This window comes from Triticum urartu, chromosome 3A, assembly GCF_056163025.1.
Source record: "Triticum urartu cultivar PI428250 chromosome 3A, HENAU_Tu73, whole genome shotgun sequence".
NCBI classification, from domain to species: domain Eukaryota; kingdom Viridiplantae; phylum Streptophyta; class Magnoliopsida; order Poales; family Poaceae; genus Triticum; species Triticum urartu.
In genome coordinates this window covers 157,894,121-157,906,676 of record NC_141875.1, presented here as the reverse complement: position 1 = coordinate 157,906,676, position 12,556 = coordinate 157,894,121, and positions in this window count along the sequence as shown.

Here is a 12,556-nt window from a genome sequence, read left to right as displayed (position 1 = left end):
TGGGAAAAATTCGAGAAGCTCAGAAGGATGACAAAGAGATTGCCGAGATAAAGGAGAAAATGAGCGAAGGAAAGGCCAAAGGTTTTCGTTAGGATGAGCACGACACCCTGTGGTTTGAGGACCGTGTTTATGTGCCCAATAACACAGAGATCAGGAAGTTAATACTTCAGGAGGCTCATGACTCACCATACTCGATACACCCCGGAAACACCAAGATGTATTTGGATTTGAAGGAACGTTTCTAGTGGGCAGGGATGAAGAAGGATATCGCTGAGTATGTGGCCGTATGTGATGTATGTTAGAGAGTGAAGGCAGAGCATCAAAAGCCAGCAAGATTGTTACAGCCTATGCCGATACCCGAATGGAAGTGGGATAAGCTTGGCATGAATTTTATCACCGGATTGCCCAGGACCAAATCAGGATATGATTCTATATGGGTAGTAGTTGACCGTTTGACCAAAGTGGCACACTTTTATCCCAGTGAAAACAACTTATACCAGTGCCAAGTTGGCCAAGATATATATGACCAGGATCGTATGTCTGCATGGAGTTCCGAGGACCAGCGTATCAGATAGAGGAACACAGTTTACTTCAAAGTTTTGGCATCAGCTGCATCAAACTTTGGGAACGATATTGGAGTTCAGTACAACATTTCACCCGCAAACGGATGGACAAACCGAGAGAGTCAACCAGATTCTAGAGGACATGTTGAGAGCCTGTGCGCTAGATTATGGGTCTAATTGGGATGACAATTTTCCTTACGCAGAGTTCTCATACAACAATAGTTACCAAGCCAGTTTGAAAATGGCACCGTTTGAAGCCCTGCACGACCGAACGTGTAGAACACCGTTGATGTGGGATGAAGTTGGAGACCGATAGTTGTTTGGACCAGACTTGATCAAAGAGTCTAAGGAGAAGGTTAAACTGATTCGGGATAGATTGAAGATAGCTCAGTCCAGACAGAAGAGTTATGCAGATTCGAAACGCAAGGAGGTAACCTATGAAATTGGAGATAGAGCATATCCGCGAGTATCACCTTTGCGAGGAGTGAAACGTTTTGGAGTTAAGGGAAAGTTAGCCCCAAGATTTGTAGGACCGTATCGTGTTTTGGAACAGATGGGAGAAGTTGCCTACAAGTTGGTGTTACCTGAAGGACTGTCAGGATTTCACGATGTGTTTCACGTTTCCCAGTTCAAGAAGTGTCATGCTGAGATGGCCGACATGCTGCTAAGAGATACCGTACCCTTGGAGGTGATTCAGTTGGACAATGACTTGACTTATGAGGAGAAGCCAGTCAAGATTTTGGAGTTTGCCAGTCAGTCACCCGCAGCCAGGTTATTAAGTTTTACAAAGTTCAGTAGAGCCACCATACTGAGGACGAAGCCACGTGGGAACGAGAGGATGATCTTCGCAAAGACCAACCACACCTATTTTCTAGCCAACCCGAATCTCGAGGGCGTGATTCATCTTAAGGGGGTAGGTTTGTAACATCCCAAATTTTCAATTTGGAATGTTATACATAGATCGTTCTTGCATATCATATTTTATTGCATTTCGTCTCGCGATCCTCGAAATCCTAAGCAACTCAAGGGCCCTCGGAGAGAGTTGGGGATTTCCCCGGTTTTTCAAATTTGATTTTATCAAATTTTGAAACGAGGATTTTGGTTTTAATTATTTTTCTCTCAGAAAATATTTCATATTAAAATATATGAGAGGAGATAATATGACTTATCCAAAATAAATGAAATATTGGAGAGAAAATTATTAAAATCAATATTTGTTTTTATTTGGATTTTATTGCAATTTTGTTTGCATTAGAAAAATTGCATGTTTTCAAAATTGCATTTTAGGGCCAAGAAAATGTTCATCTCGTTCAAAATATTTCATTTAGACGGTGAAAATTTGTTTTGGCATTTTTAGATTTTTATTTTATTTTCTAGGATTTTTCTTAGTTTCGGCGGAATTATTAAAAAAAGTTTCCGGACCAAGCTGGGCCGAAGCCCAGCCGGCTCGTTCCGTGAAAGCACAAGTGCTCCCTAGGTGGTTTTGATAATTGATGACAACATATCTCTTGTTGGACTAACACTTCTATCTAGCATGTTTCAGATAAGTTCAATAATGGAGTGGCATGGACTAAAGGTTGTGGGAACTCCTTCAAGATGCTAAGGACAAAGGATTGGCTAAAGCTTCAAGCTCAAGACTCTTCATTTTACATTTTAGTGATCCAAGATCACATTGAGTCCATAGGAAAAGCCAATACTATCAAGGAGGGATGAGGTGTTGCTTAATGAGCTTCTTGCTTCATGTGCTTAATGATATGCTCCAAAAATCCTCAACTACTTTCCCATGTCCACATATGACCTAAACCCTAAGCCAAACTCGGTCCTACCGATTCTTCCTACCCGGCGCCACCGAGTTTCACTTGTCATAAGCCACTGCCAAACCCTAATCAGTTCGGTCTCACCGATGGGATCTCGGTCTCACCGAGATGTGCTAGCAAACTCTCTGTTACCCATTGCAATATTCTCGGTCCCACCGAGATATGCAATCGGTCCCATCGAGTTTGCTTGACCAAATCTCAGTTTCACTTATTACCCAAATCGGTCCCACCGAGTTTGAGTAATCGGTCAAACCGAGTTTTGGATTTACCCTAACCCTAGCACATCGGTCCCACCGAGTTGATCCAGTCGGTCCCACCGAAATCACTAACGGTCACTAGGTTTACATTTTTGGTCCGACCGAGTTTATTGATTCGGTCCCACCGAGATTGGAAAACTGTGTGTAACGGTTGGATTTTGTGTGGAGGCTATATATACCCCTCCACCTCCTCTTCATTCGTGGAGAGAGCCATCAGAACACACACACCATTCCAACTCATATGTTCTGAGAGAGAACCACCTACTCATGTGTTGAGACCAAGATATTCCATTCCTACCATATGAATCTTGATCTCTAGCCTTCCCAAGTTGCTTTCCACTCAAATCTTCTTTTCACCAAATCCAAATCCTATGAGAGAGAGTTGAGTGTTGGGGAGACTATCATTTGAAGCACAAGAGCAAGGAGTTCATTACCTACACACCATTTGTTACTTCTTGGAGAGTGGTGTCTCCTAGATTGGCTAGGTGTCACTTGGGAGCCTCCGACAAGATTGTGGAGTTGAACCAAGGAGTTTGTAAGGGCAAGTAGATCGCCTACTTCGTGAAGATCTACCGCTAGTGAGGCAAGTCCTGTGTGGGCGTTGGCCATGGTGGGATAGACAAGGTTGCTTCTTCGTGGACCCTTTGTGGGTGGTTGCTTCTTCGTGGACCCTTCGTGGGTGGAGCCCTGTGTGGACTCGCGCAACCGTTACCCTTGGGTGGAGCCCTGTGTGGACTCGCGCAACCGTTACCGTTCGTGGGTTGAAGTCTCCATCAACGTGGATGTAGGATAGCACCACCTATCCGAACCACGGGAAAAACATCCGTGTCTTCAATTGCTTTTGAATTCTCCAAACCCTTCTCTTTATATTCTTGCAAGTTGCATGCTTTACATTCCGCTGCTCATATACTCTTTGCATGCTTGCTTGATATGTATTGTGTGTGTTGAAATTGTGCCTAAACTCCACTTAAACCGAAAAAGCTTAAAAATTGCAACTTTAGCACTAAGTGTCTAATCACCCCCCTCTAGACACATCTACTTCTAGATCCTACAAGTGGTATCAGAGCTTTGGTCTCCATTCCCTTGGTTTAATCACCATTGGAGGAAGATGGATGTGTCTACATTAGGGAGTCTTAGACATAGAGTGCCTATTCTTGAGGGAGAGTATTTTCATGAGTGGAAAAATGAGATGCTTGTAATCTTCAATCAATATCATTTGAACAAGTATATTGCTAGCCCTTGTGCACCCCATATTGATCCCTTGCATCCTACCCTAGATGAAGATATTGACATGATTCGCAATCTTAGAACTATTGAGCTCATCATTAGAGGATTGCCCAAAAATTTGATTGCTAGTTTGCCTACCCACAATTGTGCCTATACCATATGGAAATTTCTTGAGGAACGATTTCCCAATTATTCCTTGAAAACTTTGGATGAAATTCTCCATAAATCTATTGCCTTGAGTAAGATGAACTCTAGAGATCCTAGTTTTGGTAAATGTATTTTTGAACTTGCCAATCTTAAGCATGCTAAAGGAGATGTTGGAATCATTAATGATATCATACTCAAAGCTATAAGAATTCATAAAAGTAACCACTTTGATCATTTATCTAATGAATTACCCTCTCTAGGAAATGATGAGTCACAAGATCATGATGAACATGAATATTATGATGATGATGATAGTGACTTCAATCTTGATGATGCAATGAGACATTTTGGTCTTATGGCAAATCTTCGGGGATATGAATCAGGAGGAAAGGAATGGGTTCTTGATAGTGGATATACTGATCATATGACCGGAGATGAAGAGATGTTTCGTGAGCTCGCTGAAAACAACGGTCCTCGAAAATATGTCACCTTTGGTGATAATTCAAAGGGTAAAGTGGTTGGCCTTGGTAAGGTGGCCATCTCACATGATAGTTCCATTCAAAATGTCATGCTCGTTGAATCTCTTGGCTACAACTTATTTTCAGTATCTAGACTTGCTGATTTCGGTTTGAATGTCCTATTTACTGAGGTAGATTGCCAAGTATTTCGTCGAGACATTCATAAAATGGTCTTTACGGGTATGCGTAGAGGAGATCTTTACATTGTCGATTTCTCTAAAAAGGCACAACCTAAAACTTGCTTTGTTGCTAAATCCTCAAAAGGTTGGTTGTGGCATAGACGACAAGGTCACGTTGGCATGAGAAACCTTGACAAGCTTATTAAAGGAAATCATATCCTTGGAGTTAATGATGTCATATTTGATAAGGATAGACTTTGCAGTGCTTGTCAAGCAGGTAAACAGGTTGGAGGAAGACATCCCGTGAAGAACATCATGACCACGAGGAGGCCACTAGAGCTACTTCACATGGATCTTTTTGGTCCCAACGCCTACAAGAGTCTCAGTGGAAATTCTTTTGGTTTAGTTATAGTTGATGATTTTTCAAGATTTACGTGGGTGTTCTTTCTTAATGACAAATCGCAGGTCCAGAAGATCTTCAGAAACTTCTCTAGGAAGGCCCAAAATCAGTTTGATGTGAAGATCAAAAAGGTTCGGAGTGACAACGGAACGGAGTTCAAGAACGCAAATGTGGACACCTTTCTTGACGAAGAAGGGATTTCACACGAGTTCTCGGCTACGTACACACCTCAACAAAATGGAGTTGTTGAGAGGAAGAACCGGACGCTCATCGAAATGGTAAGAACGATGCTTGATGAATACAAGACGCCAAAGCACTTTTGGGCAGAAGCGGTTGAGACAGCTTGTCACGCAACAAATCGCTTATATCTTCACAAGCTACTCGGCAAGACGGCATACGAGCTCCTCACCGGTAACAAGCCTCAAGTTGGATACTTTTGAGTATTCGGCTCAAAGTGCTACATTCTTGATAAGCATCGTCGTTCAAAGTTTGCTCCTAAATCTCATGAAGGTTTTCTACTCGGTTATGGCTCAAACTCTCACACTTACCGTGTCTACAACAATTTCACCCGAAAGGTTGAAGAGACGGTAGATGTGAAGTTTGATGAATCTAATGGCTCGCAAATAGAGCAATTGCCAATTGATGTAGGAGACAAAGACCCTTCAGAAGCAATTCAAGACTTGTCCATTGGCAAAGTTCGTCCAACGGAGGTGAAGGAGAGTACTTCATCCGTCCAAGTGGAAGCTTCTACTTCACGACAAGGTGAACCAAGAATCGACACGGAAGCATCCACAAGTGGGACACACCAAGATGAAGAAAATGAGGAAGTACGCCAAGATGAACATCAACAACCTCCTTCTCCACCACGACAAGAGAACGACGACGTCAACAATGAAGAAGGCCAAGAAGAAGAACAAGATAAAGAAGATGTTCAACAAAGACCCAAGCAAAAGCTCTCACGAGTTCGAGCAAGAATTCCCAAAGATCATCCCGTCGAGCAAATCCTCAATGATATACAAACCGGGAGAATCACTCGCTCAAAAACTCGTTTAGCTAACTTTTGTGAAAACTATTCATTTATCTCTAGCATTGAACCTATGAAGGTTGAAGAAGCATTGGAAGATCCGGATTGGATAAACGCTATGCATGAAGAGCTACATAATTTTGAGAGAAACCAAGTTTGGACATTGGTCGAGAAGCCCGACAACAACCACAACATCATTGGTACCAAATGGGTGTTTCGCAACAAGCAAGATGAAGATGGACAAGTGGTTCGCAACAAAGCACGTCTCATCGCCCAAGGTTACACACAAGTCGAAGGTATGGACTATGGTGAGACATATGCTCCCGTTGCTAGACTTGAGTCCATTCGCATCTTACTTGCCTATGCTAATCACCATAATATCACCTTGTACCAAATGGACATTAAGAGTGCTTTTCTAAATGGTGAAATAGAGGAGGAAGTTTATGTCAAACAACCTCCCGGCTTTATCAATCCTAAGAAACCAAATCATGTTTACAAACTTCACAAAGCTCTTTATGGTCTTAAACAAGCTCCTAGAGCATGGTACAAATGCTTGACCAAGTTCCTTACTACAAGTGGTTTTGAAATTGGTAAAATTGATTCTACTCTTTTTACTAAAAGGGTTAATGGAGAACTATTTGTATGCCAAATTTATGTTGATGATATCATATTTGGTTCAACTAACCCTCTCTTTAGTGAAAAGTTTGGAAAGCTAATGTCAGAGAAGTTTGAGATGTCTATGATGAGCGAACTCAAATTCTTTCTCGGGTTGCAAATCAAGCAAACTAAGGAAGGTACATTTGTCTCTCAAACAAAGTACACCAAGGACTTATTCAAGAAGTTCAATATGCAAGAATGCAAAGGTATGTCTACACCCATGCCTACTAGTGGACATAATGATTTGACCAAAGATGGTGAACCGGTTGATCAAAAGGTTTATCGCTCTATGATTGGTTCATTGTTATACCTATGTGCTTCACGTCCCTATATTATGCTAAGTGTGTGCATGTGTGCACGATATCAAGCTGCTCCTAAAGATTGTCATCTTAAGGCTGTGAAAAGGATAGTGAGATATTTAATCCATACACCAAATTTTGGCATTTGGTATCCTAAGAGGTCTTCTTTTGATCTTGTTGGCTATTCTGACTCGGATTATGCCGGAGACAAGGTTGATAGAAAGTCCACTTCAGGTACTTGTCAATTTCTTGGCAGATCTCTTGTGTCTTGGTCTTCCAAGAAACAAAACTCGGTATCCTTATCCACCGTCGAAGCGGAATACATTGCCGCTGGTTCATGTTGTGCTCAATTACTTTGGATGACCCAAACTCTTAAAGATTATGGGATTTATGTGAAACATGTTCCACTTCTTTGTGACAATGAAAGTGCTATCAAAATTGGTCATAATCCTGTACAACATTCTCGAACTAAGGATATTTAAGTTCGTCATCATTTCATTCGAGATCATGTTGCTAAGGGTGACATCAATCTTAAGCATGTTCGCACTGACAAGCAATTAGCGGATATATTCACTAAACCACTTGATGAGAAAGTGTTTTGCAGGTTGAGAGGAGAATTGAACATCATTGATGCTTCAAACTTGGAGTAGAAACTCCATTGGATACATGCAAGACATGAGCCTATGACTAATCCATGATATATCTCTTATGATAACTATCTTATGTCTTGGATATATTTGTATCTTGCATGCTGTCTAACCCATGTAGGTGCTTGGTTGAATCTAATTCCATGAGATTGCGACTCACTCACATCTTGAGCAATCTCTACATCACCAAGACTCTACACAATGGTGGTTGAAGACAAGGAAGCACAAAACCACTCAAACATATCCTTTGACAAATTCTATATTAAGCTTCATGATTGTCATTTTTGGATACACAAGTGCTCTTCCTTGCAAGAACTAACCCATGTAGGTAGATGAACTCAAACTCCAAGTGGTACTCCCAACTCTTGATGAACTACATCAACCTTGAGCATCCACACAAGTTCAACTACATGAGCAAGAACCACACCACCACCCAAGGTATGTCATTCCATCTTAGAGAAGCTTTACTCCAAGACATGAGTCAAAGCAAATCAACAAGATGTGAATACATCAAGATGCTTGAACGAAAAATGGTAACCCCATTTTGAGCTTAAACGATGAGTATGACCTATGATCAAGTTTACTCACTTGACTCCTAAGTCAATATACTCTAACATAGGTGACTATGTCACCGCCCAATTCTAGATGAAGTTCTCTTGTGTTCTTTTCTGAGTTATTGCATTTGTCCCTTGCATATTTGTTTCTTCCTTGTCAATCAAAAAAAAACTTCATCTAGAAACTTTCACTCTTTTCTCTTTGTTTTTGTTCTGCATATTACTGCACCAAATTCCTTGCAAATCTTTGTGAGATCTTACTTGACTAGTGAGCTGAGGTGACAAGTGTTTTTCTCTGTAAACTCGGTTTCACCGACTTGCAATTTTCGGTCCAACCGAATCTCTTCGGTACCACCGAAATATGCCACTCGGTGCCACCGACTTTGCAATCAGAAAAACAGTTTGCCACTTGTTCTACATTTCTTCTGATCCAGCTCCACTCAATGAATCTTGTCCTCCACAAGCATCACAATTTTATCCTCTGCTCTGTACTGAATCTCAAGGACCAAACCTATTCGACGGATTCCAGGAGAAACCTTCTTGGAAATTGATGTCAAAGGGGGAGAGAGAGATCACATCAAAGCTTGTAGGAGAGAGAGATCACATCAAGGGAGAGAAACAGTCTCAAGGACCAAACCTACAAGAGAGAAAATATTAAGGGGGAGAGAGAGACATCAAGGGGGGAGAGAAAATACTCAAGGATCCCAGATGCTTGATGTTCAAAAGGAGAGATGCCACATGTCTTTTTGGGGGAAAGACATGTTCATATGAACTCATTTGAATTAAGTTCTTTTCATATCTTTCAGCTCTGATTTTCTGTTTCCTATCTTCTCCCAATATCCCATGTAAGATTCAGGGGGAGGAAGACACCTAAGGGAAAGAAATCAGTCAAATTCATTGCATATCTTTATTCTTGGGGACATGTTGAATCCAATGTGGTACCTAGTACTCACTCTCTACATGTCATCCCAGTCTTGGTATTCTTGTGGTTTTTTTTGTTTGCTCTGTCTAGTGGACGTACCTGTGTTATCTAACCTTGTTTGTGCAGGTTCATTCCATCCTAAGCCAACTCAAGACCACAAGGTAAGTATATGCATCAAAATCATGAGTATGAGGAGTTCTTGCTTACGTACATACTGTTTGCAAGAAGGACTCATGAGCATGAAGGTATTTTCCTTGATAATCTTTTGCTCTGATGCATATGGCCAAGATACATGTAACACATTGCCTACTCTGTCATGGTTATGCTCTCACATGCCTCTATATTTCATATTTACATGAGTGCATACATGGAGGGGGAGCCTATGCTTGTTACATGTTCTTCCAAAGCTTTACCTGCTGTTCTTTATATCTTTATCTAAAGCTTTGATGTATGTTGCCATCAATTACCAAAAAGGGGGAGATTGAAAGCACAAGTGCTCCCTAGGTGGTTTTGATAATTGATGACAAGATATCTCTTGTTGGACTAACACTTCTATCTAGCATGTTTCAGATAAGTTCAACAATGGAGTGGCATGGACTAAAGGTTGTGGGAACTCCTTCAAGATGCTAAGGACAAAGGATTGGCTAAAGCTTCAAGCTCAAGACTCTTCATTTTATATTTTAGTGATCCAAGATCACATTGAGTCCATAGGAAAAGCCAATACTATCAAGGAGGGATGAGGTGTTGCTTAATGAGCCTCTTGCTTCATGTGCTTAATGATATGCTCCAAAAATCCTCAACTACTTTCCCATGTCCACATATGACCTAAACCCTAAGCCAAACTCGGTCCTACCGATTCTTCCTACCCGGCGCCACCGAGTTTCACTTGTCATAAGCCACTTCCAAACCCTAATCAGTTCGGTCTCACCGATGGGATCTCGGTCTCACCGAGATGGGCTTGCAAACTCTCTGTTACCCATTGCAATATTCTCGGTCCCACCGAGATATGCAATCGGTCCCACCGAGTTTGCTTGACCAAATCTCAGTTTCACTTATTACCCAAATCGGTCCCACCGAGTTTGAGTAATCGGTCAAACCGAGTTTTGGATTTACCCTAACCCTAGCACATCGGTCCCACCGAGTTGATCCAGTCGGTCCCACCGAAATCACTAACGGTCACTAGGTTTACATTTTTGGTCCGACCAAGTTTATTGATTCGGTCCCACCGAGATTGGAAAACTGTGTGTAACGGTTGGATTTTGTGTGGAGGCTATATATACCCCTCCACCTCCTCTTCATTCGTGGAGAGAGCTATCAGAACACACACACCATTCCAACTCATATGTTCTGAGAGAGAACCACCTACTCATGTGTTGAGACCAAGATATTCCATTCCTACCATATGAATCTTGATCTCTAGCCTTCCCAAGTTGCTTTCCACTCAAATCTTCTTTTCACCAAATCCAAATCCTATGAGAGAGAGTTGAGTGTTGGGGAGACTATCATTTGAAGCACAAGAGCAAGGAGTTCATTACCTACACACCATTTGTTACTTCTTGGAGAGTGGTGTCTCCTAGATTGGCTAGGTGTCACTTGGGAGCCTCTGAAAAGATTGTGGAGTTGAACCAAGGAGTTTGTAAGGGCAAGGAGATCGCCTACTTCGTGAAGATCTACCGCTAGTGAGGCAAGTCCTGTGTGGGCGTTGGCCATGGTGGGATAGACAAGGTTGCTTCTTCGTGGACCCTTTGTGGGTGGTTGCTTCTTCGTGGACCCTTCGTGGGTGGAGCCCTGTGTGGACTCGCGCAACCGTTACCCTTGGGTGGAGCCCTGTGTGGACTCGCGCAACCGTTACCCTTCGTGGGTTGAAGTCTCCATCAACGTGGATGTAGGATAGCACCACCTATCCGAACCACGGGAAAAACATCCGTGTCTTCAATTGCGTTTGAATTCTCCAAACCCTTCTCTTTACATTCTTGCAAGTTGCATGCTTTACATTCCGCTGCTCATATACTCTTTGCATGCTTGCTTGATATGTATTGTGTGTGTTGAAATTGTGCCTAAACTCCACTTAAACCGAAAAAGCTTAAAAATTGCAACTTTAGCACTAAGTGTCTAATCACCCCCCTCTAGACACATCTACTTCTAGATCCTACATTCCGCCACCGTCTCCCTCGCGCGCCCCGCCGTGCACAGCACGGACGTCGAGGGGAGTCCGAGCCAGACTCCTCCCCGGGCGCCCCCTTGCCCAAGCCACGCCGCCCCTCGCCCCCTTTAAATGCCGCCGCCACCACCCCGCCTCGCCACCACCGCCGCCGCCAGCCCCGCCACCCGTAGCCCGCGCCGCCGCCTACCGCCGCCCACGCCGCTGCCGAGCTGCCGCTGCCTGAGCCCCGCCGCCCGCCAGCCCCGCCGGAGCTGCACCCCGCCGGATCCGACGAGGTAGTGCGTCGTCGCCGTCATTTTTTTAGAAAACTGATTTGTTTTTTTTGAAACCCTAACTCGTTTTTTTCGGTTCGCCGGTTTTTTTCCAGTCTTTCTTTTTAGCGTACGTTCGTCCGGACGTTCGTTTTAGCGAACGGTTTTCACTTGTTACTTACGGATAACGAACACTCGTTAGTTAGCCTGTTCGTCGGTTTTCTTTTATCGGATTTTTCCGCGGTTATTTCTGATCGCGATTTCTGATCCGATTTTTGTTCTAGTTTATCTTTTCGCTCGTTAGTCAGAATCAGGCGATTCAAGCGCCTAGATCTTCGTCTCGAGACCCTCTTTTCGCTTAACCAACTTGCACAAGTTTTTGCTACTGTAAAATTTGACCTAGGTCTAGATAAGTAAACGGATCTTGTTTCTTTCGCTGTTTGAGTTTCGTTGCTCCATTTGATTTGATTCTTTTTGCAAATCGGAGTTCTTAGTTGAACTTTCTGGTTAGATCTTCTTATTTGAGTTTTACCCGTGCTTCTTAGCTTCATTGCTTATGTATGCTATTGTTTGTTTGCGATAGAATTCCCGGAGTGCGAAGCGTGTTATTTGGAGTCTCTAGGTTACGCGGATCGTCAGCAAGGCAAGTAACACTTTGATCATACCCCTTTATCACCCAGTTTTTATGCATTAGTTCCAATCCTCAAACATTGCATGGTTAGGATGTCATTAACATGTGGGTTGGGAAGTAGTTGATGAGGTAGAACCTATTACCCTGTTACATTCAAACCCTTGGGAGTTACTCTTACGAATTGCTTATATTGCTATGCTATGCTCGTAGACGAGGTTTGGGAGAGTGAAATCCATGACAGATGTGAGATTGTTAATTAATGGTTCAACTTAAGGTGGCAACTTAAATACACATCTGGGTGGATTGAGGCACCTCGAGTACCCAGTGTTGCCTGTATTTTTTTAGAAATCCCGGAGTAC